The sequence below is a fragment of the Castor canadensis genome, chromosome 11 (assembly GCF_047511655.1).
Source record: "Castor canadensis chromosome 11, mCasCan1.hap1v2, whole genome shotgun sequence".
Lineage (NCBI taxonomy): Eukaryota > Metazoa > Chordata > Mammalia > Rodentia > Castoridae > Castor > Castor canadensis.
This window is the reverse complement of record NC_133396.1, coordinates 50,336,551-50,355,196: the sequence shown is the minus strand read 5'-3', so window position 1 is coordinate 50,355,196 and position 18,646 is coordinate 50,336,551. Positions and strand designations below refer to the sequence as shown.

The 18,646-nt window shown below is 53.5% G+C and overlaps 1 protein-coding gene across 2 annotated transcripts in view; it reads right to left on the bottom strand.

The window, feature by feature from the left end:
- Rai1 (retinoic acid induced 1) overlaps positions 1-18,646 on the bottom strand; it is a 113,581-nt gene extending 94,935 nt beyond the window's left edge. For both annotated transcript variants that reach the window (XM_074046658.1, XM_074046659.1), the window contains exon 1: positions 18,212-18,646. The gene's annotated coding sequence lies outside the window, so the exon portion shown is untranslated. The remainder of the gene's footprint in view (positions 1-18,211) is intronic.

Here is an 18,646-nt window from a genome sequence, read left to right as displayed (position 1 = left end):
CAGTTAGCTCAAGCATTTTGTGGCTGTCTTGACCTCCCTAAACCCACAGCAGCCAGGCCCTCACTCCAGGTTTTCCCACCTGCAATGCTGTTCCCTGGGATTAGCTCATATTTATCCCTCCTACCAGCCAGAGCTTCAACACCTCTCTGGATCTTCTCAGCCTGTGTTCAAACTTGGTTCTCATCAGGCACCAGTGGCTCATGCCTATAATTCTAGCTACTTAGGAGGCTGAGATCTGAAGGATCAGGGTTTGAGGCCAACCCAGGCATAGTTAGAGACACCACCTCCCCAAATCTCCAAAATAACCAGAGAAAAATGGACTGGAATTGTGGCTCAAGAAGCCTTAAATTCAAACCCCAGTCCAACACAAACAAACCAACAGAAAAAATCTGCTTCGTCCTTAGCAGTTCTTTTACATTAAAGTTTACGATTCCTTTCCAGGGCTGCCTCTCTGAGACTGGAGTCTTTGGGGGGCAGAGCCTAAATCTGACTCCCCTCTGTGTCCCCAGCATCACAGGACACAAGGCAGGGCAAGCCAGTTCTCTCCATAGGGGTCTCCCCATGGGCACTGCATTGTACTTTAGGGTCCTGGCTGGAGGGCACAGAGGGAGGAGAAAGAGGGGTGAGGACAGGTCTTGGAGGGGACAGAAGGAGGAGACAGACTCAAGGAGGAGTGGGAATGGGTGAGTGTAGGAGCCATCATCTAAAAACTGTTCACCTCCTCCCTCTTCTTTTTCTTTTCTTTCTGCAGAAAGAAAAGAGAGAAGGAAGGAGGGGAAGAAAGTGAGGCATAGGGCCCCTAGGCACAGGCACCTTTAGGGTTCAGTTGGATGGAACGGGTAAGCACACAGGTAGGTCCCACAGAGCCTACTAGGTCTCAGGGCTTCCCTGCAGACCCCATCAGTCCCACAGGCCCCAGGGCACCCAGTCTGGCAGAGGGCTCAAAGCAGCAAGCACTGCAGTCCCCAACCCTAGAAATACTCTGGGAAAGCAGGCAAGAACATGCAGGAACCACACTGCCTCTGGGAGATGTTAGTCCAGGGAAGCACATGGGGCTACCCTCATCCTGGGCTACCTACCCCCCAACGAAGGGACCAAACCAATCCCAGGGACAGAGGCTCCTCTTGTAGGAGCTGCAGAGGTGGTTTCAGGGGAAGGAGAAAGGGCATTCATTACAGGCAGCCAGTGTAGCTCCAGGATGGAAGGTAAGGCAGAGATGAGGCCTAGGAGCCTCTGGGAGGACACAAAGACAGCCCTCAAAGGTACCTGGCACATACCGCGCTACCATTATCCCTGTTTGTGCAGAGCAAGGTGGGCAGCAGCTGATCCAAATGGCCTTGAATGCCGTGCCAAAGATGGCCAAGCCCCTTCCCACTGGGCGTTTTCCAGGTAATTAAGGTCATTTCTCCATCACAGCTGCTTCCGTCAGCACAGCCTCCACCCCTCCCCGGCCCCCCTCACCCCCCCCACCCCGCTCCCCAAACAATTATAAAGCTGCATACTCTCGGCCATTAAGCATTAATGCAGCTCATTAGCATAAGAACTGAAGCGCTCTGATGACCGTGGTCCCTGGGAAGCCAATCTGGACCACACGGAGGGCCACCTGGAGGCCAGATCCAGATCCAGCATGAAACTCAGGAGTGGGGTCTCCCAAGTTCAGGCCCAGGTCTGGGAGAGCCCTACACTTTACTCTGGGGTGCTCAGCTCAGGCCCCAGAAATAGGTGTTCAGAGAATGAGGGAGTAAGCTAAATCCAGAGCAAGGACTGCTTTCCCTACCCAACCACAGCCCCCACTCCCCAAAAAAAAAACAGAAGGAAACCGAGGTTCCACAGAACACCAGGGTCTCCCAGCCACACAACACTAACAACAACTAAAAACAAAGTGTTCCTGTCAGTTCTAAGCACTTAGCTCAATTCTCCCAACAACCAAGTACTTTTTCCATCTGGTTTGACAAAGGAGTGAACCGGCTTGGAGAGGGACACTCGGGGTCTCATGGGTGGTAAAACCAACAGTGAGGATTTGAACTGCCAGCTAGGTGCATAACCAAGAAGCCGCTCTGCCATACAGGGCATGGCCAAGAGGAGAAGGAGGGAGGGGTGGGGACTGTGGCCAGGTGGTGGGCTGGGTGTCTTATGCAGCATTCTGTAGAGAGAAAGCAGGCTACAAGAATCCAGACCTGAAACTTGAGATGAAAGCACTCAAGGACCACGAACTGACCAATCATTGGATTTTTCCTCCAAACTGGTAAGTCTTCAAAATAGGTCTGTTGGCTGGTTTTACCACTCTTGTATCTTGACCCAACACATAGCACAGTACCTGGTAATTAACAGGTGTTCAAAAAACACTAGTCAAGCAAGTGAAAGAATGTACAAATGAGTACTCTCTAGACAGTGATAGGGGAAACAGGGACAGATCTTCCCATTTCATCTCTTCCAGGCTTTCCTGGCCAAGGAGGGGGTGGCTGTGGGACCACAAAAAGGCTAAGAGGAAATGGCAGGTGGGGCCTGAGGCAGCTGTGCTGTGCTGTAGCTGCAGGCATCCCCTGGGGCAGTGCCTGGAGCATTCCAAAGTCAAGGTTGTTGCCAACAGATGTCTTGAAGGCCCTGGCTTGTGGGGAGGACCTAGAGCACCGAGAAAGAGAAGAGACAGACTGAGTTCCACTGGGGGGAATGGAGCCTGTGAGGGGCCCAGGGAAGGTGGGCAGTTGCCTGGGGCCACACAGTAGAAATCAGAAAAGCACTGAATCCTCTGGGGCCTCTGCCTTGGCTTGTGACCAACTCACATTTCCATCCATTAATGTATGCTACCAGAGAAGGTCAATGTCTCTTCCCCCGCCCCCCCCAGCCAAGGTTAGGAATCCTTCCAGATCATGGCTGATTTCAGTGCCTGGCACATAGTAGGCCTTTAAACACGGATGTCAAACAGGTAAAGTATATCAACTACAAATAGTCACAGTGCCAAAGAAAAATCTGTGTCTAGTGTGGCACACCATCTGTGCCTGACGTTTTGTCTGGTGTTGGCAAAAGGAGCTGGGGACTCACAGCTGGCTCAGGGGCCTTGATGCCTCCATGTGAACTCAGCTGGCCTTGGGGGGTACAGGCAGGGAAGGGGCCCTCTTCGCACCAAGGGCCAAGCCTCCCTTAGCTGCCAGCAAGTCTTTAAAGTTATCTGTCCCCGAGGCCCTGGGCAGCCTCATTAGGGAAGTAGTGATAAACACATTAGCTACTAAGGGAGGGGTAAGGGTTACTGCCTACCACTTGCCCAGCCGTTTGACCTCCTACTGGTCAAGGGCTGGGCTTGGGGGGGATGAGACAACACCCTAAATGCAGAGCTGTCCCTAGGACTCAGGGCCCCAGAGCAGAGATATTCCTTGGTGCTTTTGAGTCCTCTTTGGACTTAACTGAACAAACCCCAGCCTTCTCTGTGCCTTGACTAGTCTGGTCTTAATGCTCTCAGTATGTCATAAGCTGCCCTGAGGCTCATGTTAGAAAGGAGTCAAAGGGACCTGCAAAGCCACCATGTGTTACAGAAGGGGAAATGGAGACCCACTGAGGAACATGAGCTGCCTCCAGAACAGAACACTGGAGCAGGAGCTACACTCTGCATAAGGAACTGGCTTGGCCACTCACAGGCTATGTGCCATCCAGACCTCAGTTTCTCCATCTGTGAAAGGTGGACCTGGACCACTGTGACTTCTAAATTCCCTCTGGGCTCTACATCCTGGATAGGAAGGCCCAGTTCTACTGGAAGAAGATCAGAGATTGTCAGCATCCCTTCAGTCCCCACAAATCAGTCTTCCCTGGACCTGAGGCCCAGCCCACTGGGGTCACAGGGCTAAGGTTGGATAGAGTCCCATAGTGCACAGGAGAAAAGCAGATACCCTCAAAGGGCAACTCAGCCAGTGGCTATGGTCCAACATTGACAAACAGCTAGTAGAGGAGATTGAGGTGGCGGCTGGGGAGGCAGAGGCAGGAGGATCTAAAGTTTGAGGCCAGCCTGGGCTACATAGTGAGACCCTGTCTCAAACAAACATACAGAAAAAGCAGGTGGAAGGACATTGGTGGCCCACGCCTATAATCCTTGCTACTCAGGAGGCAGAGATCAGGAGGATCTTGGTTTGAAGCCAGCCCAGGCAAACAGTTTGTGAGACACTATCTCAAAAAAAAAACCCATCACAAAAAAAGGGGCTAGTGGAGTGGCTCATGGTGAATGCTCTGTGTTCAAACCCCAGTACTGCAAGAAAGAGAGAGAGAGAGCAAGAAAGCAAGAAAGAGTAGGTAGAAGGGACTGGTAGCATAGTGGTAAGTACTTGCCTAGTATGCTTGAGGCCATGTGTTCCATTCTCAGCATCACAGACAGTAGGCGGAAAACTCCCATAGCACTTTCCACCATGTGCACAGAGGAGGCCTCACTCCACAGGACATGCACACACACAGAGGCTCAGCCACACACACACACACACACACACACACACACACACACACACACACACAACCACACACTGGTCTCAGTCACAAACACTGGCACATAAACCATGTAACAGCACCCCCACTTATACACATGCCAACTCACGTATCACACACACACACATACACACACCCCAACACAGGAATATTCTTGTGCCATTGACATGAACCATCAACCCCTTCACTACCTGGCCCCCAAAGACTGATGCAGATACACCACACAAGCACAGCACCCAAGCCCACCAACACACAGACACACACTCATCATCTCCTCATGTGGCTAAATTCTACACACAGGCAGCACCCAGACCATAAGAGCAAATCCAGATCAGTAAATCATGTTCAGAGCATGAATCTGAGCCCCAACCTCGCTGACTCCTCATTACAGGTAATGCAAAACAATATTTGATTAATGAATAAATGTGTTAAAAGAATATAAATTACAGGGACATAGGTGGCCTGCTGACAACATGCCTCCCTCATCTTTTAAAGAGCATGTGACAGTGGTGGCAGGTGGTGAGTGACCACACTGGGCACAGCATATCTGGTGTCACATCCAATGTCCCTGTACCAGGCAAAGGGACATTCTGTGGTTTTTTTCATCCACTAAATGCAGGCCCCTGCATTCTCCTGTACATTCAGCTCCCTAAACTCCCAGCCTTGGGTGCCTTTTAAATGCTAATCCATGCCAGGCAACTGTATTTTTCCAAGGCCTGTTGCGCATAGGGCTTAGATGCTTAGACCTAAACTATTGGGAAAAGGAAAAGAAAGGGCACCAGAGATGGGTGGAGGCAGGGCAGCATGCAACTTGGCCTAGGGGGCGACAGGGCAGAGGGAGGCGGTGCCTGGTGCCAGGCTTGCACATCTCCAGTGAAAGGCTGAGGAGCCAGGACAGCAGAAACCAACTGTTAGAAGCCCAACCAGAAGGTGAGTCATGGGACCAGCAAGAGGCCAATTGGGTCTGAGTGTGCCAGGCAGAGGAGGGCCCCGTGAAGCCTCGCCAGCAACGTTGCATATCTGGGTCCCCAGATCAAAGGCCTCTGCCTGAGCCCAAGTCTCAGCTGGGGGCCATGAGTCTTCCAGGTCCTTATGCTGTCCAGGCAGCTTGGACTCTCAACCCAAGACAGTGGCAATGGGGATAGGTTCCTTGGGGGGTCAGCATTTAGGGAGAAGGAGAGCAAAGTTAAAGTGACTACCCAGTCCAGCAAATGGCCCTGGAGTTCTGACTCTTCTACAGCACCCCCAAGAATGTGGTTCCAAGTCTCCCACAGACTTCTGGGACATTGCACTGTGTGAGAAAAGCAAGGCATGCAATGGTCCACAGAGTGGCAGCTATCCAAACCAACCAACCTGTGAAACCACACCCATGGCAGCAGAGATGACTGTGGCTGCCTCTGGAGACCCAGGGCCTGGGTGAATTTTTTCCTTTTAACTTGCCATGTTTTCCAAAAGTTCTATAATAAGCCTGCCCTCCTTTTATAGTGAGAAAAAAGCTATTAAAACCACCAAGTGCCTTACAAAACCAAATATATAGCATGACTCTATATTTTATATTTATTATGCTTATCATAAGTTGTTTATATTTTTACTGAAAAGATGCCATCCTGGTGGTGGGATTTAGTGGATTTTTACTTACTTAGGTTCTATTTTTATTGTATTCAGAAGCAGGGTCTTGCTATGTTCCACAGGCTGACCCCACACTCCTGGGTTCAAGGGATCCTCCTGCCTTATTCAGCCTTCCAAGTAGCTGGGACCAGCCTTCTACTTTTGGACTTCTCTATAATCAACGTATTAATAATCGTTTAAACTAAAATGCTTATGATTGTGTTTTCTCTCCTTTTTTTTGGTGGGACTAGGGTTTGAACTCAGGACTTCATGCTTGCAAAGCAGGCCACACCTCCAGTCCATTTTCCTCTGCTTATTTTGGAGATGGGTGGGTACGTGGCCTGGAACCCGGATCCTCCCAATCTCAACTGGCCTCGAATCCCTGATCCTCCTCTGTCAACCTCCTGAGTGCTGGGATTACAGCTATGCACTGTAAATTGGCCTGGAAGTTCTTTTTGATATCAAGCCTGCATCCCTTTTTGCTGCAACCCAAACTCACTCTCACTCTCCTCATGTGCATTTTCTGGGTGAGGAGAAAGTTGAGAGGACGGCTGCTCAACAGATATATAACCTTCCTGCCAAGACCCAAAAGCTGGGATTTGGTTCCGTACAGGTAAGAGGGGACAAGGTCAGCTAAGTCGGTGCCTCTTAATAGACTAAGAGAAAGAAGGCGGCCCTGGAGGGAACTCAAGGCATGAGAAAGCCTGTGGGAAGAGGGCGGCGTTGGCAGGAGAGCAGGGCTGGGTTGGCAGCGAAGATCCGGAAGAGGCTGCCCCAGGGCAGGCGGGATGCCCGGGCTCAGGAGGTAGGAATGCGCCTCTGGGCTACAGCCCAACGGCTGCCAACTAGGCGAGGCCCTTGCTGAGCTCCTGGGCTGGCGAGAGGCCTGCTGGGGCTGCAGGATCCAGGCTTGGAAAGGGTGGATGCGTATTCCTGGCTCCTCCTCTCTGGCCCTAGGGCCGGGGGCAGTCTAGGGAAGAGCAGAGCCTGCAGCTGAGGGGCGGCGTGGCCCTCACTCTCAGCAACCCTCCAGCAACAGGAGTGTGTGTGGGGGGGGGTGAAATGTCCAGCCTCCTCATCCGAGTCTCCGCAAGCGGCTTCCCTAGGCCAACCGGCACAGGACCCCACTTATGCTCTGTAGATACCTAAAGAGAAGGAGGAGAGGGCGGGCTCGGGGTGGCGCGTGCCCAGCACAGTGGCCCCACAAGAGCCTGCCATAGTCGGGCCTACTAGTCACCTCCTACTGCTCGGCGTTCCGGGAAAAGGGTCCCGGCTCCGCCAGGAGGCGGGGCCTAGACAGCCCCGCCCCAACCGCGCAGAGCTTGCCGGGTAGAGCGCTGCCATAGCGACGCGAGCACCCGCTCCGCCCCCTGCGCGGCAGCGGGGCCAGAGGCTGGGGGCCCCTCCCGGCGTGGCCGTCCGGGCCGCGGCTGGTCGCTTGCCACCAGGGAGGCGGCCCCCATGTGGCCACAAGGGTGGGCGCCGCGGGCGGGGCAGGGCGGGCAGGAAGCGCGGGCGTCTGCCCTCCCGCCGCCCCCTCACGAAGTCGGGGAGAGGAGAGGAAATGGCTCCGGGGCAACCGGAGAGCTGCCTGCGTGTCTGGCCTGACAGCTCCTGCCTAAGCCTTCTCCTGGGCCCCGGCGGTGGTAGGGGGCCGTCCTCGCCACGATCCAGAATATGACACTCCCCCACCCCCCCAAACCGCCTCTCGTTTCCTCTACAGGAAGACCTGTCTTCCTGCCTCTGTTCGTCCCCCCCCTAACCTAGTGCACCTCATTAGTGAAGGGGCAGCTTGGTTCCCCAGGCCTGGGGGCCTGAGATGCCACCTCTGCCCACCGCTCCCCAGACATCTGTCATTGCATGGTGAACCTGCTTCCTCTCAGCACGACTGCCTACCCCACTGTGCCCCCAGCTCTGAGTAAGAAGTCCCTGCCCTTCCAGGAGACCAGTATCCCTCTTATTCCATGTCCTCTCTGCAGCCACAAGCGGCAGGCGTGGATGGAAGCAGACACTCACTGGGCCAGGGCAGCTCTAGGTGTGATGGCTCTGCCCAGATCAGGTGGGCAGACAAGCCCAGATCTGCTCTAGAGTGAAGTGGCAGCGCTGAGGCTGTGCCTGTCCACAAGTAGTGGCACTCCCTGCTCCCAGGCTACCCAGCCTAGGCTGGTCCAGCCACCTATCTCTGGCCCAGAGCAATGGCCTGGCCTCCCATCCCTCCCCCCACGCCTACCACAGGCCTGACTTCCCTTCTGAGCCGCCAATCTGCAGCCACACAAAGCCCTGTTTGTTTGCTTTCTCTGCTGCTCCCCCAGGATCCGATGTCTTTCTCTGCTACCTGCCGGCTGGGCTTCCTCTTCAAGCTGTCTGCCCAGTGGGCTGGAGGGAAGGAGGGGCAGCCATCAGAGCAAGCCCTGCCTCATGGTCACCCCATCGTTCCTCGAATCTACCTCCCCAGTTCAAGGTGGTGGCCTGACTCAAGACAATGGCTTTGAAGCCCCTTCTCAGTGTCTCAATGTAGGGTGCCAGCTGGGTGGAGCAGGAGAGATGCCTAGGGCAGGGGGAGGGGAGAAGAGAGGCCCAGCCAAACCTCCGCTCTCCTTTTGTGAGCAAAGCTTGTTTTGTTTGTCAATCAGCAAGGCTGCTGGCCTTCCCAGCAACTCATAGACTGCCAGGAGATAAGGAGGCAGAGGGGTGGAAGCCCTGGTTGCACATCTCTCACCCACTCCTTACTTTCTGGGACACCCCTCTCCTCCGGTATTGCAGACACTGTGGTAAGGGCTTACAGACTGCACTTGGAGCCCCCTCACTGGCCACCTTGGGCAGCACCTGGGCAGATCCCTCTGCATGTCAGGCACCCCAGAGCACACAGGCACGGTGCCTACTGCCATGTCTCTAGAAGTCCTACACAGTCATTCTGAGCTGAAACAGGGCTTTCATAGGCAAAGAAAAACAAACACTGCATTCCACACCACCTTCTTTACCTGCAGAGTGGAGGCTGCCCTCTCTCTCCGTTCAAATAAAGAAACCTGACACTGATACAGCACAGAGATAGGCAATCCAGCCTGGCTCCTCCACCCAGGGCTCTTTCACTGCACCCTGCCACGCTGGGTGGCCCAGGGCAGGTCCTTACCTTCCTGAGGCCCCCCCTTCCCCTTCCAGACTAAGTTTAACCCCTGCAGCCACTGCAGGATGAAAGCATGATTATGCCCACCAGATAGAGAAGCAAACAGGAGGCACCAAGAGGGAAAGCCACAGAAACAAAAGCCACCCCAGTCAGAATTCAAGCTCCTAGCTATCTTGACTCCAAACCTTGAAAATTTCCTACCAGGTCACATTCTAATTTGATGACCAATGACTATCTTCCCAAATGGATGAGTGACTAATATGAGGAAGGAGCAAGCAGAGTCAACTTTGGAGACCAACAGATGCAATCTCTAATCCCAGCTCTGCCACTTGGTGCTGTGTCACCTCATGTAGGTCACTTAACCTCTCTGAGCCTCAGCACCCTGGATAAGCCACATGAAAAAGTTAATAAAGCTTAGATATGACCACCAAATGCCTGGCACAAAAGCAGGCACCCATTAAATGACAGCTTTTCTCCATCATGCCTTTGACATCCAGAGTCCAATTTTCACTTACTAGAGGAACCAAGCCTCACCTTTGCTTTCACCAGCTGGCACTGTGCTAGGCATCCCCTCACACACACACCCTACCCCCGTCACCATCTCTGGCCCTGTTAAAGGCCACAGATGCCACATTAACTTCCCCAGGCTCCTGTCCTGCTTAGGAGACCAAGGCCTCTCAGTTTAATTTGCCAGGGTAGGGGACCCAGAGGACAGTGTCACCCCAAGAGAACAAAGCCAGCTCTGTCCACATCCTGCTGAACTCAAGAAGAGAGAGTCACTCAATAGAGTGTGATTTGGCAAAACATCTGTTTTTGGTGCTATTTCGGGCCACAGTGGGGATTTTCTGTGCTTGTCTCAAAGATATCACAAACTGGATTGCTTCCCACCCACCGCCACCCCTATCTGTGTTTGAAATGAAAATATTGTTCCTCCTCTTCTCCCTCTTTTTCTTGCTTCTCTTTCCCACCTATCAAAGGGATGCAAATGAAAGAAAGGGCAGAGTCTGGGTCCCCGACCTGGCCTTCCTCAGTACGGCATGCTGGGAATTGTAGTTCCTTCCAACCAGAGGGAGAATGCTCCTTTTTAACTTCTCCCCACCTTCAGAAGCCACTCCTGGATTCCCTGAGGACAGTTGTTTTCAGGTGCCTCCCCTGACATGGCCCACTCCAAACTCTGCCTCTGAGCCTTTGTCTAGGCTGTGCCCTGGGCTGGAAGACCTCCCGGAAGGCCATCCCTGTGCTCTGCCCTTTCCTTCTTAACTCAACACAATTACAAGTAACCATGAGATCTTTCGATCCTTTCTGTAATGCCTGTTTATCCGTCAGACTGCACACTTTAAAAAGGCAGGGGTTATATCAGCTTGGCCACTACTGTGTCTCCAAGCAGGGCATGCCATGCGCTTGGCCTCATGGCCATCTTGGTTTCTTGTGGTGAGCTGTCCTGTGCACTGCAGAGTATTTAGTAGCTTCCCTGGCCTCTCTCACTGCATGCCAGGAGCATCTATCCCCTCAACTGAGACAACTAAGAATGCCTCCAGACACAGTGGGACAAAATCACCTGGATTGAAAGCCACTGTTCCACAGGCTTGAACTGTGCCCCTGGAAGGAGTGAATGTGTTTCTTTGCCCTCCTTTAACAAAACAGATGGTTCTAATTTTACTGCTTATGTTAAACATGTACAAATTTCATTTTCCTTTTCGGACTAGAAGTTTCCAGAAGGCAGGCCCATGTGACTTCAGCTGTGTGTCAGTGCTGACGGGTCATAACATTTACTGAATTATCAAAGTGTTAGTGCAAGCCAGGCACCAGAGGCTCACGCCTATAATCCTAGCTACTCAGTAGGCAGTGATCAGGAGGATCAAGGTTCGAAGCCAGCCCAGGCAAATAGTTTATGAGACCCTACTTTGAAAATACCCAACCCCAGAAAAGGGCTGGCAGGATTGTTCAAGTGGTAGAGAGCCTGCCTAGCAAATGTAAAGCCTTGAGTTCAAATCCCACTACCACCAAAAAAAAAAAAAGTGACAGAGCACCAGACTGAAAGCCAAGCCACTTTCCCCACCTCAAGCCTGGACTGCTGGGTGACTCTGCTATGTAGCTAAGCTGGGCCTCACTCTCTCTCCAGTCACTGGAATGATTGCCTTATTGGGCTGGTGGGAGAGTCACAACTTCACATCTCCAAGGAGCTGTAGCTACTAAGAAGAAATCTTTCAGGTGGGTTTTACTTCACATTTTCTGAGAATTCTTCTGATTATTAATAGATGACATTTGTTTATCAACTCTACTATGTGCCCACAGTAAGTACCATGCCCAAGTTCATTAGAGACCCTCCATCATTTAATCACCTTACCAAACTATGTAATAGGTACTTATTTTTGCCATTTGATAAATGAGGAAACAGGCACTCAGAGAGTTTGAGGAAGCTGCCCCAGGACACACAAAGCCGGTCTGATGGCCTCTGCCAATTTTGGACACCTCAATCAGAAAACACTTTCACTTCAATGCTGGATACCAAAATCCCTTCTTCAAGTCTGAAGGCCACCTGGTGCCAGGCAGGGTTAGGCCTTTGGGGTAAATGTGGCCTCATGGGGTCTCCCCATTATCAGCCCCCAAGCTGAACAAAGCATTAGCTCCAGGTATCCTTCAAGAGGCTGGCCAAGGCAGAAGGCAGTAAGTGTTGAGTCCAGGAGCAGGGCTGCTCTGGCAGGGTCCAGGACCACCACCCTTTCTCCTCTCACAGGGGGGCCCTAACTAGACAAACCTCCCTCAGCACCAGCACCAAGTGGGTCTGTGGTTTTCTCAGGGCGGGAAGGAAAACAAGGAGAAGGAGGAACCATTTGATAGCACTCTCTGTGCACAGACACTGTTGTTTTTCAGCTGCACAGGCTCAGCGTTATTCATTCTCCCAGCACCACCATCAGCAAGAGGCCATCATTTTCCCCAATTCACAGATGAGGAAACTCAGTAAAGGAGGTAAGTAACTTGCCTAAGCTAGTAAGTGGTAGAATCTGGATCCGAACCCAAGCCATATCATACCTACGAGGCTGCATTCCCAGCACCCTTGTATATACTAGGCGTTCAGCATGTGATTTATGAATAAATGAGTTTGTGGTTACACCATCACTGAAGTCACAAATTGCAGGACACTTTCTTAGGGTCTATTCCCACCATTGGAAGCTGGGTACCAGTGGCTCATACCTGTAATCCTAGCTACTTGGGAGGCTAAGATCAGGAGGATCAAGGTTCAAGCGCAGCCCAGTTAAACAGTTCATAAGACCCCCCGTCCCCAAAATAACAAGAGTAAAATGGACTGGAGATGTGGCTCAACTGGTGGAGCGCCTGCTTTGCAAGTGTAAAGCCCTGAGTTCAAATCCCAATCCTACCAAAAAAAAAAAAAGCCCCTTTAGAAACAGAAATTCTGAGGGCTTAAGTGGTAGAGCACCTGTCCAGCAAGCATGAGGCCCTGAGTTGAAGCCCCAGCACTAACTACCAAAAACAACAAAAAAAGTTACTCCAGTTTTCAGTGAATCTTCAGAATACAATCAACTGGCATACTGACAAAAAAAGAAAAGAAACGAAACAGAAACTCTGGCCAGAAAACCTGTCATTATCACCCTCCCTATGTCTAAAACCGTCATTCATCTCTACCTGGCTAGAAAAAAAACAAGCAGAAAGCTCCTGTTCTGGCCACTGTTACTGCAGGTAAGGTTTAGATCTATGGGAAAGGAATAACCATTGTGATCTCTTCCTAGGCAAAGTCCTTTAGCAATAAGAATAACAGCCCAGGGCTGGGCGTGTAGCTCAGTGGTAGAGCGCTTGCCTAGTATGTGCAGGGTCCTGGGTTCCATTCCCAGCACCACAAAAAAATAAAATAAGACAAAATTAAGTAACAGGCCAACAAAAACAGCCAAATGGAGAGCTATGTGTTAGCAACCAGAAGGGGCCTCTTCTTAGGCTCATTTTAAAAGGGAAGGGAGATGGAGCCCCACGTAGAGCAGATGATCCTGGGATTTGAACACAGGCTGGCCTGACCCAAAGCCTGTGTTTATGATCCCAATCTACAGGGTCTCCTTGCTTTCCAGATCACAAACCACACCAAGAGGGAGATAAAGGAGAATGACTGGGGGAGGGGTGAATTCAAGGATGATATATTGTAAGAACTTTTGTAAATGCTACAATGTACCCCACCCAGCACAACAATAAAAACACTAAGTGCATCACCTTAATGCTGGCCTCTAACTAGAGGCTAGAACTCAAACCCTTCCCTGATTCTGAACCCAGTGCTCATGACCCTGCAGAAAGACAGTCTCCAGGAAGGGAGCTTCAGACAGGAGCCACACTCCTCTGTGTCCTCCCTGGGCCCCCCAAGAAGTGAGCGACATGGATCCACAGATAATCAGTCTCAGAGCAGTCCACCATCTTGATTCAATGACACTGAGGCCCCAGGACAGTGGGGAGATGCCCTGCCAGCCCCAGCTCCTAATCAACAAAGCCCCCCCAAACCCTCCACCAAAATAACTGTGCTGGGCCCTACCAAGCACAGCACTGGTATTGAACAAACACATGAAGGAACAAATGAAGTAAAGTCCACTGTCACCAGGAGCCTGGTGCACCTGGTTGTTTCTCCTCTGACCCTAAGCACCTACTTTTCCCTTGTCACAGTGCCTCATACCCTCCTCTCTCTTGCCTCATCTCTCTCCCTCACCCCATGCCCCCTCCACCACACACACACACACACACACACACACACACACAAACACATACCCCATTCAAACGGGTTCCTGAATCAGTAGAGCAAACTGTCTGGTGCCAGCCAGGCCCCAGCCTGCACCTCCAGCCCTGCCTCCCGCCCTGCCTCCCCCTCCCTGGTGTCACATTCCAATCTCAGATCCCCAGTGACCCACCAAAACAGGGCACAGCTCAGCTCTGCCTCAATCCCTGGTGAAACAGGACAAGCCAGTTTCTTCCAGCCCCTCTGAGAGCTGGGCCTCAGACTCTGAGCAGCCCCCTCCCACATCTTTGGCATGACAGTGTGACAGCATAAAATCCAGACATTCTGCCCCTGCCCAGGATCAACCCTCTCCCCCCCACTCCACCTCACCTGACCCTCCTGCCAGGAAGCATCTATGGGCATCCAGTGTTCTAGGCCTCGCCCTTGGAGCTGGGTAGGGGAGGAAGAGAGCTGCTTTTAGGCCCAGATGCTCCAGCCTCCTGGGGAGGACTGGCTGACAGAAGTGCCGATAATTCCACGGTACAGACAAAAGAAGATGACTCACTCTGCCTTGGAGGTCGGAGGAGGAGGAGGCAGAAAGTCTGTTTGGGTCTTGGGAGGCAAAGGAAGGGCACCTCAGGTGGAAGGGACAGCCTAGGCAAAGTACAGAGGAAGGTATTCATCTGGCTGCCCCCTCCCATGGGTGTTGGGGGGCCAGAGTGCACAAAGGTCACAGGTAGAGTCCTGGGTATAGGAAAGGGTCACAGCTGGATCTCTATTTAGAAGGCAGCAGGAGCTCCTGAAGTTCTGCTAGGGTTTAGAAAGATCACTCTAACCATACTGCAGAGGGGGCAGGACAGAGGTAGGGAGGCTGATGAGGAGGCGCTGGCCACAGGTCAGCCTCTCCTGCCACCATCCTTCCTCAGCCAAATCCTCCCCTCTTGGCCACGGCACATAAGCCACATCCCTTCTAGCCTTCAAAGACTGGCTGAATGTGTTTCTGCTTCCAGGAATGCCCCGCTCCCTCTTCACTACCTGTGCCTGGGGCACCTGCGCATGGTCCTCTTCCACAAAGCACCAACAAGGTCAATCACTAGTCATTGGTCCATGACCTTCCAGTGAGCAGGTGCAGGGACAGTTCATGCTAGGAATTTGGTAGGAAGCACAGGACTTTGAAAACAGTGGGTCCCTGTACCCTGTCATCCAGGTCCCTGTCTCACGGAGACAAGGATCTGTGTACACCATAGCCATAGTGTACACCTCCTCCTTGCTGGAGAGCCACAAAATGACACATCCACACCATGGCACAGGCAGCTGGTTCAAGCAAAGGGGCACAGCCAGAGGCTGCCATAGACACACAAGAGTAGTCATGATTAGCAATGAAGATACAGCCACCAGCCTTTATGAAGAGAGGTGCTGTTCTAAACTTTATGTGGGTTAACTTATTCAGGCCTCACTACAGCATGAGGTCAGCACTGTTATTTTCCCATTGTACAGATGGGGCCAGTAAGCCCAGAGGCAAATACTGCTGTATGAGGTGAAGCCAGGAGTCAACCCAGAGCCTTGCCCTGAATCACCTTAACCCACTCCCTTCCCAAACACTCAGAGAAGAAAAAGGAGTTGCAGAATAAGGGCCTGTGGTATGTTTTCATTAAGGGAAAAAGAAAACTATGCATTTGTACAAAGGATACATACATACATTGTAACAAAAAGCCTGGAAGGATTCATTCAAACTCTTAACTGGGGGTACCTGTACTAAGGGGTCTTTTACTCTGTAAATGGGAGGAGGGTTGTTCACATTTTCACAATGAGAACATATTTACGTGTCCATTGAGCAATGAAAAAAAGAGATCAATTGTTAGGGTCTCAACTACGATTTGTTGAACACTTTTTGGCAGAGCCATCACCTAGGCCTGTTTTTTTCAGATTCTGGGTAGATGACCCCAGGAGTGAGCTATAAAATCACTGACTTGGTGGGTTGCAACCTGTAATTTTTATTATTTTTTTAAAATATGTATTTATTTTATTTGGTGGGACTGTAGGATTTTGCACTTGCAAAGCAGGCTATCTTCTACTTGAGCCACACCTCCAGTCCATTTTGCTCTGGTTATTTTGGAGATAGGTGTCTCTTCAACTACTTGTTCAGGCTGACCTGGAACCTTGATTCTCCTGCCTCAGCCTTCCAAGTAGGTAAGACTATAGGTGGGAGTTATTTGGTGCCCAGCACCAGTAATTTTTTTAATCAAATAGACTAGAACAGAAAGTGTCAGAGACCAGCACACAGAGCTGAGGGGTTATTCACTAAACTTTTATTTCCTTTATATACTGTGGGTATGAAGAGTAGTGTGACTGCAAATGTAGTTTGCACTCTAGGTCACTGGCAGGCGTTTTAAAACCATTGTTCGAGGCTTGGAGGCCTAAAAGGGAAAAAGGCAGGGTCCCAATGTGCAAAAGCCTAATGGTCCAGTATGAATAAAGTCAGTTCTGGAGCAGGAAGGTTCCCTCTCAGGACGCTCTGCTGGATTCTGGGGCCTGGCTCATCCAGTCCACCCTCCTTTCCAGGGCCTCTACCAAAGCTCTGGACAGACTTTGGGAGCCAAGATGCTTTGAGACTAGGACAGCTAAGGCCACTGCTCCTGATCCTGGGCCCCACATATCTTCTAGGCTGGGGGTAGGGTGGGGGTGGAAAACTAGAAGATTCCGCTCCAGCTTCTAGATCCCGAGGGCCACATCCCAGAAGAGCCTCTGGAAACAGCTGTGTAGTCAGTTGGGAGAGGCCTCCACTTGGTTGGCCCCCACCAGGGGTGGGCCTGACCGGGAGCAGAGCGGGGTTTGTATGAAGAATGAAGGGGAGGGGGCAGCAGGAGGAGAAGCAGAGCCCCCAGCTCTGGGCTCCCATCGCGCTACGGCCCGCCTCCACATCTGAGCTCTCTTGATTCCACCCCCCCCCCGCCCCCGTCTCCCCTCCCAGGACAGCAGACAACTAAAAAAAGATAAAATAAAAAGAAGTAATTCCCCTGCTCTGACGTCAGTGAGAGGTCTTAACAGCTCGGCAGCGGCATGAAACTGGATTGCAACCAGATGTAATGCCCTTGAATTCTCAACACGCCACTGCGCTGGAAAAGAAATAAAGAGGGGGCGCGCTTTGATGGAAAGGAACCGCGCGGATCCCGCCTGGGTCCCTGCAGTAGAGCCCGCTGAAACTGTGGCAGAGACGCTGCGGGAGCACCGGCGGCGCGGTGAAGCGCCGGCCCGGGTCCGCCATTCAGGCACGCAGCCTCATGTTCACGGACCACCCGGTAGCGCATTGTTACGCTCTCCGAGATCTAGCGCTCCACGGAGAAGAGCGGCTCGGGGCAGCACTCTAGTCCCCGGTGTGGATTTGAGAAAGGACCAAGAACCCCAGGAGGGGAAACCGCTCGCTGGGAAAACGGGCGCCCCAGGAAGCTGGGGCCGCAACGACCTCGGGCTTGGCTGGTGTTTCGCTTCCCCTTCGCCTTTCCTTGGAGGCCCCCAGTGCGATCAAAGCTCCAAATGTCACCCCCGCGTCCTGCCAGCCCCTTGCCCCTGCTCGCTCGGCTCTCAAGCCGACCTCTCAAGTCACGGGCCTTCAAGGGCGCAGAGGCTCCAGCCTCGAAAGAGTCATGGGGCCACGGGTCTGGCCTCCACTCCGCTGTCTGGAGGGCACTGGACTCGCGTGTGCGGTGCTCCCTACCCTGACGTCACCCCCCAAGGGCCCGCGCGCCCCGGGCCTGGTTACGACCGAGCTCCGTGGGTCGCGGGGGCCGCTTCCTGCCCAGGCGCTGGGCCTGCGCACAGGCCCGGGAGGGGTCACCGCCGACAGCCCCGCGGCCCATCTCGCCACGCACCGCCCTCCCGGCGGGCCAAAGCTCCCACGCGCTCTCACGCACCGATAAGTCAGTTCCCCGCCCCCACCCGGACGAACTCACAAAGCTCCCCTCCCTCCCCTGGCGCCGCGCGACTGTACCCCACGTCCTCACCCCCCGCGCCTGGACTCACTCAGAGACCCCATCCACACTCGACCCTAGCCCCTTACGTCCCCAATCCTCCCGAAGACCCGCCACCGCGACGCACGGCGCCCCCACCCCGCAGCTCCCCACACGGCCATCCGGTGACCTCGCGCACCCCCCACAGCACACAAAGCAATGACCCCGCGCACTCCACATCTCCACCCAACACGCGCGCTTGACCCCCGAATCCGCCTGGACTCCTCACTGGGCCCGGGATCCCGACACCTGGCGCCACCCCCGCCCCAGGGCAGAGTCCCCGCGGCCCCCGCGGCTCACCTCGGTGCCCGCGCTCACTTAGGGGCCCGACGTCTGGCGCTGCGACTTCGCGGCCCGGAGGCCCGGACGGCCATGGGGGTCAGGGCGCGGCGGCCCGGCCGGCCCGCGGCCAGGCAGGAAGGAGGGTGGGCTGCGGCGCCCCCTCCTCAGGCCGCGGGCAGGGCGGCCTGCTCGGCTCGCCTCTGGCCCTGGCCGCCGCCTCGCTCTCCAAGTGGCCTCTCGGAGCCCAGCCGCGGGCGGGGGCGGCGCCCGGGGCTCGGGGAGCGGGCAGCGCGGAGAGCGGGCCCTGGCCGCGCACCCGGCCGGGCCTGCCTGGTGTCCGCGAGAGCCGCGGGGAAATGCGATCCCCTCCGCACAGGAAGAGCGGGCGGGCGGACGGGCGGGCGACGCGCAGGGGGAGCAGGAGAGCCGGAGCGCGAGGAAAAAAGTTCCCGG